This window comes from Cavia porcellus, unplaced genomic scaffold (assembly GCF_034190915.1).
Source record: "Cavia porcellus strain 051 isolate PalLab524CR breed Dunkin Hartley unplaced genomic scaffold, mCavPor4.1 scaffold_12, whole genome shotgun sequence".
Classification (NCBI taxonomy): Eukaryota; Metazoa; Chordata; class Mammalia; order Rodentia; family Caviidae; genus Cavia; species Cavia porcellus.
In genome coordinates, this window is record NW_026947495.1 from 65,269,788 (window position 1) to 65,281,158 (window position 11,371).

Below are 11,371 nucleotides of genomic sequence, written 5' to 3' on the forward strand. Positions count from 1 at the left end.
AGCCCTGCAAGAAAACAACCTCCAGCCCAGATTGATACACCCTGCTAAACTGTCTCTAGAAATTAATGAAAAACAAGATGCTTCCAAGACAAAGAGGAATTGGAGGAATGCACAACGACCAATCCAACTCTACAGAAAATACTGAAGGATATTCTAGAGAGAGAGAAAAGTACCAGGATTCCAGGAACACTGAGAGAGAGTCCTCAATGAATGGAGCAGAAAGTGGAATAAAGAAGAAAAGCAGACAACTAATGGCAAACAAAGAGCACAACAGAAATGAGGCAGAGAAGGTTGGCTATAATCTCTAATATAGATGGCCTTGATACACTAAAAAAAAAAGAGAAACACAGGCAGAGTAGATCAGGAGGTAGGGTCCACCAAGATGCTCTCTATAGGAAATGTAATTAACCTGAAAAAGGGTTTATGGACCAAAAATCAAATATGAGAAAACAATGCTCTATGTGACAGGGAACCAGAGAGTAATAGGGGCAACTCGGCCAGTATTTGCAGATAGGTTGGAAAGACAGGCTTTAATAGGTCAAGGAATACAACTTAGGGATCAAGACTAAGAGGGAGAAGGTTCTGAACCACTTAGGTAAATAGCAGGTTGCTCTCCCAATCTAAAAACTGAGGGTATTGGTGAGACCCAAAAATGCACAGTGCACCCTGGGGGAGTGAAAGGGGAAGACTAGTCTTTAAAAAAGATGGTAGAAGATATTGTTAATAGTGTATCAGTATTTAAACCCCACATTACTCACACTGCTCTGCTTAGGTTTTTTTCTGTCTCAGTTTGTCTACTTGGACTAGATCTGAGAGCACAGACAGCTATCCCAAAAACATCAGGATATAGCACAGTAGTCATGTTTAATTTCCTATTAAGTTAATCAGGAGCCCTGTATAACTTATACTGTTTTATCATGACTGATCTTAGTTAAATCTTGTTCATTTGATTGCTGTTTGGTATCAACAGATTTTATTCAAAACTGATATGATTGATAGTATCAAGTCATGCTGAAGATGACATGATACACATTCTGGTTTGATTATTACGTATTTTTGGAGTTTTATACTATCTACAAAGTTTTGTTTTTATTGATATTGTTATGTACTGCTATATTCAATTATACTATGTCTTATATACAGACGATTCTATTGAAGATAACAAGAGACAACACAGTAACCATTGTGGAACTCCTTGTGCAGTGGTTTTATGTGTCTTTTTCATTTCATGTGTTTATAGGAATATGTTTTGTTTCGTCTTACTTTGTTTTGTTTCTCCTAATATAGAAAGGATAGAAATACATGTTAAGACTTATGAATGCATAGAACCTATAAACAGTTTATGAGAACTGATCTTATAATGCATGATGAACAAATATTTTGAAGAAAGAGAGGCACTACAGTACCCAGTGCTGATCCTGTAGTGTCATGATGTGAAATTCAGCGATACTATTATTCTTTGTTCAGAGTGATTTTAGCCTGCTATGGTTTGTTTAATCTCAAGATAAGAGAAGATATGGATAACTGCATGTATTTTTAAGTGTGTAGGACTGATAACCATGTTACTAAGTTTTTGTTGGATAGTTGACCAGAATCATTTGCAGTCTCACTGTTTGAATCCCCACTTTGTTTCACTTTTGTATCTTGAACAACTATTTGTAAGAGGATAATATGTAATCATCAACTAGTGATTTCTTACTGCTTACTTTTTCCTTGAAAGTGTGTATTATTTCTATTTATTTTCTTTTATGTTTAGTCTTTCTTTAAATAAAATTTAAAAAAAAAAATAAAAGTCAGACACTTGGTCAGGGGAAAAATGCCACCACATTACCAGAAGGCAGTAGGCATTGTTTATGTTCAGAATGGTACCTATTTTGAACCTCTGGCTTTTTGTTTTGGTTAATCAAAACATTCCTGGCAAAAAGAAAAATTGGACACTCATTCTATTTCATGGAAGGAAATGTTTCCTCATTCTAGAATGGATAAATGAAGACAATTAAGATTTTTTTTATTTAAAGAGAAAAAAGGAAATAAAATTTTAAAAAAGCAGTAAAAAGGTACAAATAATACAGAATTTCAAGGAAAAAAATACAGTAAGATATCACTAATTAATAGGTTACATATTGTCATCTTTGAAATAGTTGTCCAAATTATAAAATTAAAGCATGTAAAGTGAACATTCATACAATGAGATTGCAGACAGTGCTGATCAATGATCCAACAAAAGTTCAGTAATATGGATTTCCATCCTACACACTCAAACATACATGTAATTATATCCCTTTGACCACCTTCCTTTCTTCTCTTTTTAATAACAATTACACTTTTTGGGATTTTTTACTTCCACAATTCTTATTATTTTTTTGGAGAGAATAAAACCTAACGTGGCTAAACAAAACAGAGTCGGTTAGAACAAAAGGATGGGCATAGTACATGATGTAAAAATAGAATATCAGGTGATCTAAAATGGTTACCATTGTGCCTCCTGCTATTTTTTTAAAAAGTTGCCTATATCATCAGGTATAATAGAATTTATCAAAACAGTACAGAACAAGACCAATAAAACCTATACTGGAGACCTTACAGAAATTCAAAAGAAGATAATAATCAAACCATAATGGGCATCTTAATGAATCTTATTGCCTTCAAAGTGGTTGCCTATACCCTCAAACTTGATACTATCAAACAAAATAGAATATAGCAAAATCTGACAGAACAAGATGGGGAGAGCAATACTGGGGATCATATCAGGTTAATAGGAAAACAAAACAGTTACTATAATATATCCCGCTATTTTTTAATTTAGTTTTCCCTTAATTGAAAAAAATGTAAGAAAAAAATAGATTAATTTTTAAAAAGGGTGATATTGAGGTAAAAGAGGACATTGTATTAGAACAACACTAGTCAGAACTGAACAATTTAAGCATCATTGTGTTTCACCCCCAGATAATCTAACATAATAGTAGTCACCATAGTGCCTCCTTCCTTGAATTATTTGAGTATAACTTCATATACTATAGCATCAAGCATATCAAGTCAGTCTGAAGCTATTCAAGAGAATGAAGAAATTACAGGGTATTTAGAACCAGTTAACAGAAAACGAACAATGGTTTCTATATTATCTCTTTGCCTATAAAAAATTTTGTTTATACTATCGCATGTAGTAAAATATTTTACTATAAGACAATTGAGATTTAAAAAAAGAATTGGGGTGATTTGAAACTAGCTCATTCTGTTAGATCTCAGAGTCATGTAGTCTCTAATATCATATAGATATTTATATTTTAGGACAGCTCTAAAGGAACCAACTAAAAACTGAAATAATGTCATCTCTTCTCTTAATTTATGCTTATATTTTTCCTATTCATTTAAACAAAATGTCAAAGATCTGCGGCAGGATGGAAACTCTGACAGGCATATGAATGAAATAGAAGGAAACATCTTCTAATCTGTAAAACAAAATGGCTTCACCAACATTTCTGTTAGAAACTCATTTGAATATGATTGTCATGCTATCTGCTAGTGACTAGACACAGAAAGATTATAAAGTTGTCCAAAAGCACTTATTTTCTGACCTATTTTAACAATCACCCTATTTCCATAATTGTTACTCTATTTCCATGCTCGTTGACTTTTATTTCTAACCCCTTTCTCAGTCCTTACTTGAATTCAGATCCTTTCTCTATGAATGTATATTATGTGCTCAGGGACTGGCAGTTTCCTACCCTGTAATCTCCTGAAAATTCTCTTGCTAAGTGATTCATTTAGACACAAGAACTGAATACTATAGGTAATTTTGCACTGTTCATCTGACTAAATTGCCTCTCAGAAAGATTATACACTCCTATAGCAGTGTATAAGATTATTTGTTCCTATACTGTCACAAAACATTGTTTTTATCACATTAGCTTTATGGCATAATTTCAAGTTGGGGATTTGATGCTCCTTGTCTTGCCTTTGTTGCCGAGCATCACCTTTGCTATTCTAGGTTTCTTCTGGTTCCAAATGAATTTTTGGATTCTTTTCTCTAGCTCTGTGAGATATGTTGTCAGAATTTTGATCAGGATTGCATTAAATCTATATAACAGTTTGGAAGTATGGCCATTTTTGCTACATTGGTTTTTCCTACCCAAGAACAAGGGATATCTTTTCATTTTCTGGTATCCTCTTCGATCTCCTTTTTAGAATGCTGTAGTTTTCAATGTAGAAGTCTTTTTCTTCCTTTATTAGAGTGGTTCTTAGGTATTTCATTTTTTGGATGCTATTGTGAAAGGTGTTGTTTCCCTAATTTCTCTCTCAGTAAGCTTGTTATTCATGTACAGGAAGGATATTGACTTTTTAGTATTGATGTGTACCCAGATACCTTCCCGAATTTGCTTGTTAAATATAGAAATCATTCAGTGGAGTTTTGAAGGTCTGCTATGTAGAGTCTCATGTTACCTGGGAAGAATGATAATTTAACTTTTTCCTTTCCTAACATTATTCTTTTTATTTATGTCTCTTGTCTAATTGTTTTGGCTAAAGTTTCCAGAACTATGTTGCATAAACGTGGTGACAGTAAACATCCTTGTCTTGTTCCTGAATTTAGCATGAAAGTTTTCATCTTTTGTCCATTTAGTATGATGCTGGCTGTTGGTTTGTCATAGATGGCTTTTTATCAGGTTGTGAAAAAAAAACATCTCTTCCAGTTTTCTGTAGGGTTTTTATCACAAAGTGATGATTTTGTCAAAAGTTCTTTCTGTATCTATTGATATGATCATATGGTTTGTGTCACTGGCTTTGTTAATATGATGTATTACATTTATTGACTTATGTATGTTGAACCATTCCTGCACTCCTGGGATGAATCCTACTTAGTCATGACATATAATCGTCTTGTTTACTGCATTCTGTTTACCAGTATCTCATTGAGGATTTTGGCATCTATGTTCATTAGGGAGTTTGGCCTGTAGTTCTCTTTCATTGTAGGGTCCTTTTCTGGTTTTTGTTATCAAGGTAATTCTTGCTTCCAGGAATGAATTTGGGAACCATATTTCCTCTCAATTCCATTAAACAATTGGAAAAGTAGTACTATTAGATCTTCTCTAAATTTCTTATAGAATTCAGCAGTGAATCCATCAGGGCCTGGACTTTTCTTAGTTGATAGTTTTTTAATTACATTTTTTATTTCATTGCTTGATACTGGTTTACTTAGGATTTTTATATCATGGTTCTTTCCATTTCTTCTGCATTTTCTATTTTATTAGAATACAAGTTCTTAAAGTAATAATACTGACGACTGTGATTTCTCCCTTTCCATTCCTAGTTGCATGGATTTGAGTTTTTTCTTTCCTTTTTTAAAAAAATCATGTTGGCTAAAGGTTGGTCAATTTCATTTAATCTTTCAAAGAATCAACTCTTTGATTCCATTGATTCTTTGAATTGTTTTCTTAGTCTTCATTACATTAATTTCTGTTCTGGTCTTTATTGTCTCCTTCTTCATATGAGCTTTGAGCTTGTCCTGCTTTTCTTTTTCCTAGAATTTTGAGGTTCAGCATTAAGTTGTTTATTTGAGCTTTCTGTGTTTTCTTGGTATGGGTATTCACTGCTGTAAATTTCCCTCATGCTTTCATTGTGTCCCATAAGTTCTGGTATATTGTATTGTCATTATTTATTATAGAAATTATATAATTTCTTCTTTAATTTTATCTGTGACCCATTATTGGTTCAGGAGGGTATTATTTAATTTTGTTGTGTTTATGAAATTGTTTTGGTTTCTTTTGTGCATTATGGTCTCATAGTATGTATAGAACAATTTCAATTCCTTTGCATTTGCTTAAGCGTGTTCTGTGAGCTACTATATGGTCAACTTTGGAGGATTTCCCATGTACAGCTGAGAAAAATGTGTATGCTGATGTTCTGGGCTGGAACACTCTGTAGAAATCTTAAGTACATTAGTTCTAAAGTTTGTTTCAGTTGTAATATTTTATTGTTGATTTTTTGTGTAGTTGACCTATTTGTGACAATGGGGTACTGAAATCATCCAATAAAATTGTTAGTAGTTTTTTGATTTTTCATGTCCATTAGTATTTGTTTTGTTTAGTTGAGTGCACTGGTATTTGTTGCATATATACTTATGATTGTTATCTCGTTCCTCTTTGATTTTTCCCTTCAGAAAGATACAATGACCTTCTTTGTGTCACTTAGTCTTGGCTTAAAATTTACTTTGTCTACAAATAGAATAGCCACTCTTTCTTTTTTATGAGTTAATGTTGCATAGAGTATTGTTTTCCATTCTTTGAATTTCAATGTATAAATTTCTTTTTGAACTAAATGTGTTTCTTGTATGCAGCATATTGTTGGATCTTGCTTCTTCATCCATTCTGACACTCTGTTTCTTTTGATTGGTGAATTGAGACCATTAAAGTTGATAGTTATAACTGATATGTATTGACTTATGCTTGTCATGTTATTTTTCTGTTTTTCATTCCCCTCTCCTCTTTTTTCTCCCTCTGTTTAATTGTTTGCTTTTCCTTGTGGGTTCCTTCTGATGGGATTCATAAAGTTGTTGTCCTTGTTATCTCTTTTTAGAACGTCCTTTAGAACGTTTTGGAGTGTTGGTTTGGTGTTCGTGAATTTCCTCAGGTATTCTTTGTCATGAAATTATCTTATTTCTCTATCAATGCTGAAAGATAATTTTATGGGATAAATCAATCTGGGCTGGAGAATGTTTTCCTTTAGGGCTTGAAATCCTTCACTCCAAGCTCTCCTTGACTTGAGGGTTGTGTTGAGAAGTCAGCTGTGATTGTGATGGGCTTTCCTTTATAGGCAATTTGTTTCTTTTCCATGACAGCTTTTAATATTCTATTCTCATGTTGAATTTCTGGAATCTTGACTCTGATGTGCCTGGTTGTAGAGTCTTTTTTATTTGTTTTTTTTTTTTTGTTTTATCATGGCTAATGTAGTTGTATATGCCTCACTTGTCTGAATGTCAAATTCTTTTTCCTGACAGAGAAATTTCCTGCCCATGATATCCATGAAAAACTATATCACTGATGTTATCTCCTGTTTTTACATTGACTCTACTCCACCTTATATTATTCTTCTTTGCATCATGTAGAGTCTTCTGGATTGATTTCTTGTGGTCCTTTGCTATTTTTAAGAAATCTTTCTTTGTATAATCTCTAACTGCAAGCCTATCTTCTACATGAGATTCTGTCCTCATAGTAGCTCAATTTGCTGTGGATAGTTTCAATGGAATTTTTAAACTCTTAATACCTGCTAGAATGTGTTTCATGGATTCCATTTCTTTCCTCTGGTTGGGTAATTATGGTTTCCATCATTTTCCTAAGCTCCTCTATTCGTTTTATCTGTATCTAATCTAGAGTCACTAAGCGTGGTTTTCATTATGCTCACCATCTCTGTAGTTATCTGAGAAATTATTTCTGATTTGATTTTTTTCTAGAATCTTTTTTATTTGCTTTGTTATTTCTGCTGTTACCACATCAGAGAGATCAAGTGGTTGAGCTTTGGATTGTCCCACCTGATTGTCCCTGGGGTTTGTCTTTGGTGAACTGGTTGTGTGGGCTTGCATCTTGTGTCTTCTCATTTTCTTTCTTTGTTTTTTCTTTGTTTCTTTTTTTCTTTCTTTTATTTTCTTTTTTTTTTTAGTTTCATTCCTGGGTTAATGCTTATAAACTGCCTATGGTGGGTTGATTTAGTTCCAGTATTTAGAACCCTTAGAAAATGTCTACTTCTCAGAGGTGTTTTCCAGGTGTGGCTGGGTTTGGAGTTTTGAGTCTGTTACAAGATCCTACCTCTTCAATGTGTTGGAAATTAAAAGCTGTTGCCTGCTTGGACCAGCCCCTGGTTCTTTGGTGGCCTATAGTATTGTTTATGACCTTCCAGCAATCTCAGTCTTGGCATATAAGGGAAGAACAACTGGTTAGAAAAATTATGCCACTTTGGCTAAAGTACTAAGATCAGTAATAACTATGGCATCAAACATACCCTAGAAAATAATAAACTGTCACAACTATGAATTTGCTACCTTAAACCATATAAACAAAATTTGTAGTTATATAACAAAATCTGAAACAAACCAGAAAATTGTATACAGTAAATATTCTCTAACTATAGTGATTGTACCCTAGGAGAGAAAATTTAAAAGGGGTTATGGGGAAAGTAGGGAAATAGAAGAGAAAGCATTTAGAACCAAGGCTAAAAGACAAAGGAAGATCACATGACCTCGGGAACTGGTGAAAAAGGCAGAAGGGAAAGAAAGAAGAAATAAACAGAAACAAGAACAGAACAGAGCAACAACAATGAAAGCTAGAAATGATGTACACACTTGTACATAACAAGAGTAATCAAGAAAAAGAGGGGAAAAATAACTAAAAAGAATAATAAAAAATAAATCTCTACTTTAGAGCATATCTATGCTGTCACTTGTAGACAGTAGGGGCAGACACAGCCCAGATTTGAGATGACTGATCCCAGCAAGCTAGCAGTAGAATTAGGGCAACTGTGAATAATCCCAGCAAGCCTGGTCCTTTATTTTCACTGAACTGAAAGTTGCTTGTGGTTTCTGGCTGTGAGTCTTACACTTGAGGTGTTCAACCTGCAACACTCTCAGTGCCTCCTGCTGGCTTGGTTCCCTAATATCTTGCCACTTTGAAACTATCTGTGTCCCACCCTAACACTGGGAGCTTCTAAATGGAGCCTACCTGCAGCTTCTCTGAGTTCTGTTTCAGTAGGCTCCATTCCAAAATTTCTACAGACAATTGTCCTGCCCTAGGAGATGTCTGAACCCAAATAATCTCCAGCCACTGCAGTCTTCAGTGTCCACTGCTTTGTTCCTTTTAGAAGCTGTTGAAACCGGAAATTGACCTCACATGCTAGACTGCGGCATGGCCATTCCAAGAGCAAAGCGTGCCTGGGGCAAGCCACATGAGAAAGCTGCTTGAGCCCAGAGAACACCTAGCCCCAAGACAATCCAAACAGTGGGTTGCTAGGACAACAGGGTGTCATGTGACATAAGTTGACAAAATGTAGGTAAGTACCCCTGCAGTGAGGGAGCAGTTCCTTTTTCCCATCAGGAGAGAGGGCTCCACCTGATCCAAGCTTTCTGTGTCTCATCTTTATTTCTTCTCCTTCTCTCTGCCCTTCACTGTCCTCACCCAAGTCATGACATATTCCGCCTGTACATTTCTGCGTGGAGAACTCTGGGATCGTCACTAGTCACTGTGCATCTGCAGTTTTGAGCTGCCCCTTTCATACTGAGAGCTGGGGTGCAAGGAGAAAGTGCTGTTTATCATCTCCATCCTTGTTGTGGTCCTTCTCTTTGCTTTCCCTGCAGGTTCTAATCCTTGCTGAGACCAAGAGCCCACTTCCCTCCTCTTTCTCTAGCGTACAGAGCTATATTCCAGCATCCGGACCCCCATCTTGAAAAGGCTGTTTCTCTGCTGCTCACCATTTTCCCCTGAAGTCCCTGTGTACTCTTGTTTTACTCACTTTTTTATTGCTGAGAATCAATATCTTGCACCAACAAATTAAAGAGAAGAGGTTTATTTTGGCTCATATTTTTATTCTACAGTTGGCCTGCTCCAACACATGAGGGCATGGCAGAATGGCACAGTGGAGGAAAATCTGTTTACTTCATGGCAACCAAGAGCAGGGAGTGAAGAGAGGAGGCGGATGCCCTTACGTCAAGCCCCACAGTGACCCACCTCTTCTAACCAGATCTCTCATTCTAGTCCCAAGCTAGCTATTGAGCCCCATAATCTAGTCATCTTTCAAAATTGCAGTCTGTGACCATGTGAGGTTTTAGGGAGACATCAAGATATACACCAGCCTTCTGGGGAGTTGGGTCATATCTGAATGGCACCTCTCATGCAGAAGGGAAGGATAGGCATTTCCACAAGGGAGGGGTAGCATGGGTAGGACCGATCCAGCCATTTGGGAAATCTTTACAGGCTGGGAAGTCAACCCAGAGTCTGTACGCCACATACAGAGAGCTTTAAAGTTGCACACATTTGAACTGACAGCCGGAGTTTGAGTTCTTCAGTGCTTCATTAAAATGTCTCCATTTCCTGTTCTTTCCTACAAGAGATGTGAATGAAAGGCTGACTACGCTGAAGAATGATTTCTTCATTTCAAGCTTCCTTCAGGCCTCTTGTCAGACAGACCTAGTACTCAGTGAAGGATCTACTCTATTTTAAATGTTTTTAACCAAAAATTGTGTATTTCAAAGTGCATATTTTTATACTCTTGCTCAAGTCCTTTTAATTTTGTCTTCTCTGAGAAGGTCAAATATTACATACCATCTGCTTCTATGAATGGAAGAGTGCACTTTCTGAGGAACAGAGCTTTTCAAAACAAAGAAAGTAAGACTGGATTTTTAAGTAGTACCTTAAAATTCCTATGATATGAAACAAAATTATATATTAATTTATTATGACAAGAAATAGGGATTGCATCTTGCAATTGCCATTGAAATGTTACATTTAAGAATATATGATAGTGTTTTACTTCCTTTAAAATATTGAAACAATTTAATTTCATGACAAGGAAATTTCCTTTATCTTGTTTGCCACTAATATCACTTTTAAAATATCTTGAGATTAACACTTTTTTATGAATCAGAATAAACTCATTTAAAATTATTTCTTTTAAAAATGCATCCAATTTTGAAATCCCTGATTATGAGGCCCTAGATTTGCAGTCATAAAATGATGATAATAATTAACTTAAATGAACTTGTGGAAAAGGAGGTACAGGAAAGAGCTCATCTAATGTCTCACAGGGTGTCTACAATGGAACAAAAGAATGAGCTCTGATATATTTAATGTTCTTATTCTGCTCTGAATCCTTTTAATTTTTAGTTACATTAAGACGTTTTATTAAGAATTCTGTATCTTCTTAATAATAGACAATATGCTCACTTACATTTTTGTATTTGAAAACAAATTTTAGTACTCGTTAGCATAAAATATTTTAGTAGGCACCTCAAAGCAAGCAATAAAAATGAAGCAATAAGAATGACTGATTTACATTTTCATTTTTAAGCTATCAGCTTCTCAGAGAACTACGACTTGTCGAGCTTATTTACCTTGGTCTGGGCAGGACCTAACACACTACCTGGCTCATGCAGACCTTCGGTAGGTAAATGTGTTGAATGAAAGGAAGAACTACAACAAGAAAGGAAACAGAAAGTGCAGAGGGGAGAAAAAATAAAAGGTGAAAGAGGAGAGAAGGAAGGACAGAAAAGAGGGAGAAGACAGGAAGACATCTAAGCCCTATTACTTTTCATTTTCATCATGGATCACCCGTCACTGAATAGAGGAGAGTATCAGAGACCCGGAGAAAGGGGAAGCCTAGAGGACAGAATGCT